Below are 3,206 nucleotides of genomic sequence, written 5' to 3' on the forward strand. Positions count from 1 at the left end.
TTGGCTAAGTGGGAAATCGGCTAAATTAGCTTAAAGGAAATCGGCTAAATTAGCTTAAAGGAAATCGGCAAAATCAAACTGGGGGAAATTCTTCATTGATAAATAGGATTTCTTACATAAAGAGCTGATTGCTCTCAAAAGGAAGTACTAGGGGATACATTGCCCCATCTACTACTACTGATCCTATGCTAAGGGTCCTATCTACGGGCCGTCGCTGCCCTCGTCGTCGCCGTCGTCGCCGCTGTCGGCGCTACTCCCGGCGGGCTCGTCGTCGCTGCTGCAGCGGCCGCCGGCAGGGCCCTCGTTGTCCTCGTCCTCCTCGTCAGCGTCGTCGTCGTCGCTGTCGAAGTCGCTGAGGTTCCCCGGCCAGGGGCAGAAGCGCTTGGCCGGCGGTTCGTCGGAGGAGGTGTCGTCCTCCTCCTCCTCCTCCTCGGGGGAGGTGAAGTCATCACAGGAGAAGCGATCGTTATCGCTCTCCTCCTCCGTTTCCCCGTCGGCAAGGAAGCGGAGGTCACTTTCCCCGTCGGTCGAGGACTTGTCGTCCTCAGACCAGACGGAGAAATCGCGACTGGACTCCTCCCCGGCTTCGATGGCGCGGTGGATGTTGGCCGCATGGGCCTCCTCCGGGTCCCACTCCGGCGTCGGCTCGCGGGAGGAGGAGGATTGGGTGGAAAGACCCGATGAGGCAGAGGAGGAAGAAGACATGGTGGCGCAGGAGGGCTTTTGGAGTGCTAATGCGAAGGGGATGAAGAAGCAAACTGTTTGGAGCGGTTAAATAAAAGGGGATATAGTGGAGATTCAATGCCACAGCAGTTTCCGAGGAAGTGGTGCCCAACAAAAAAAAATTGCCAGGTCACGCGGAGAAGTGGAAGAGGCAAGGCATCATGATGAAGGATACTGCGACGGTTCTGCTCTGCCACGACATGACCCGACGAAGAAAAAGCAGAGTGATTTTGGAATTGTCATTTCCAAAACCAGGGGGGCATGTGTTATCACCAGAATTTGACCGGATCAGAGGTGGGCTGCGATTAAAGATGGGCTTGAAGGATATACATGGAAGAAATACATGAATCGGCCTTATATGCAAAGTTTGGACTAGTTTGCCCGTGTATTTGTAATATAGTAGGATACGTGTCGGTTAGATAGAGTTTGGCTCGTGCCCGGTTGGGATTATTCCCACGTTAGAAAGTCTACGGACTATAAATATGTATCTAGGATTTATGAAATAAACAACAATCACGTTCACCACAAACCAATCTAGGCGCATCGCCAACTCCCTTGTCTCGAGGGTTTCTTCCGGGTAAGCATCATGCTGCCTAGATCGCATCTTGCGATCTAGGCAGTACACGTTTATTCCCCGTTCATGCGTTGCTCATGCTGAAGCCTTGTTGATGGCGAGCAACGTAGTTATCTTAGATGTGTTAGGGTTAGCATTGTTCATCGTATCATATGCTGTCGTCGTGCAACCCTTAGACGTCTAGCCGCCCTTACACCTATTTTAGGTGTAAGGGCGGCACCCCGCTTGATCGTTATTTAGTAGATCCGATCCGTTATGATTGCTCCTTGTTCTTCAAGGATTAGTTTAATATCTACATAGTTAGGCCTTACAAACGGGTTGAAGGATCCAGTGGCGCGTAGGGTGTAGTTTGCTAGCCCTAGACAGGATGTTCCGGGGATCAACTTCGTGTTGGTTTTTAGGTCTTGTCTAGGGTCGGTTTACGATCACCGTGCGTGGCCGCCAGGCTCAATCACGAGTAGGATGTTCCGATTATGTGGTGAAAACCCTAAATCGTAGTAGGTCGTTTTAGCTTTATGTTGATCAAGCAGGACCACCATATATTCGTACACCTCGTACGGATCATGGGTGGATCGGCTCTTTGAGCCGATTCACAGGACAACCTGAGAGCCGATCGAGGCTCGTATTTAATGTTTACGTGTATGCCATGCAGGAAACTAAGCGAGGCACATCCATCACCTTCCTGACCAGGTATAGGTCAGGTGGCATGCCCTTGCACCAGCATCGGACGTGCGTGCCGAGTCTTTGCGGGCCGTCGCTCGGAGGGACCAGGGCCAGCCGCAGTCCTGGGAGCCTCCCGACTCTACTGTGTTGTCCGTCGCTGCTCGCCGGTGGGTTTCTGACCGCAACAGCAACTTAATAGGAGTGGTATTTTTTCGCAAAACCGTATGGAAAAAATAGTATGAGACACATAAAACGAAATACCTAGCAGAATAGTGTAGAAATAGCATGGGGCGCACAAAACAAAATGCGTAGCAAAATATTGTTGCTTTCATTGAGAGTTGAACTCAAGACCTCCCGCTTACTAAACGGGTGCTCTAACCAACTGAGCTATGAAAGCAACTGTGGGGATTTTAAAATAGAATGCTACTGTTTGTACCGTTTTGTAGGCAAACCTGGAAAGAAATTCGTGACCAGTACCTTGCGTCTCTCGAGAACACCGCTGTTTCCTGAAATCTGCGAGGAAGTAGACGAGTCTGTGCTTGGAAGATAAGCTGGATTTCATTTCCACCGCGATTTAGGTCCTGGTTGATTCTTTTGCATAGAAAAGTGATTTTTTCTGAGATGGAAAACTGATGTTTCTTGTTCATGATTCATTTTTTTAGTGGGAGTCAATTCGTTTCTAGTAGTCAACTTTTGCACGATACTATTCGATTGAGGATTCAACCATTTGTACCTAGTGGAGAGGCTTTTAGTGTCTATTTTTCTCAGGAAAACGGTCAAGGACCTGAGAAGATAGAGGAGAGCTCCGGAAAATGCTGATTGAATGGGCATTTTCCATGAGCGAACGAGACAAACAATAGTCTTCCTAGTTCTTCAACATTAACAACATGTAAAGGTGGCTAAACATTTTCCTAGTGCTTCAACATGCCTCTACATTTCCCTTCCTTCTAGTTCCCGAGTTAAACAGTGGAGGGTGGCTACAAGATGCCAAGATCCAGCACCACAGATCCAGGAGCTGGGACCCCGATGCAACCAAACCCAAACACTGTCAGAATCTGTAACCCCTAACCAGGCAGCACGGTGCAAGACGACGCCTGTCAAAGATAGAAGAACAGTGAGCGCCTAAAATAACTGTACGTACACACGATCCAAACATTTGTTCTAGCGCATGCATGCTTCCCTGAATACAAGGGCGCTCCTGTTCCAGAGGCGGAGAGGCCCGCCTACGCTTTGGCTATCACCACAC

The 3,206-nt window shown here is 49.4% G+C and overlaps 1 non-coding gene across 1 annotated transcript; it reads right to left on the minus strand.

Annotated features, from left to right (window-relative positions):
- Positions 1 to 2,283: 2,283 nt before the first annotated feature.
- TRNAT-AGU (transfer RNA threonine (anticodon AGU)) lies at positions 2,284 to 2,357 on the minus strand. Its single transcript has one exon. It is a non-coding gene; the product is annotated as a tRNA-Thr (tRNA).
- Between the last annotated feature and the right edge of the window lie 849 nt (positions 2,358 to 3,206).

This window comes from Lolium perenne, chromosome 3, assembly GCF_019359855.2.
Source record: "Lolium perenne isolate Kyuss_39 chromosome 3, Kyuss_2.0, whole genome shotgun sequence".
Classification (NCBI taxonomy): domain Eukaryota; kingdom Viridiplantae; phylum Streptophyta; class Magnoliopsida; order Poales; family Poaceae; genus Lolium; species Lolium perenne.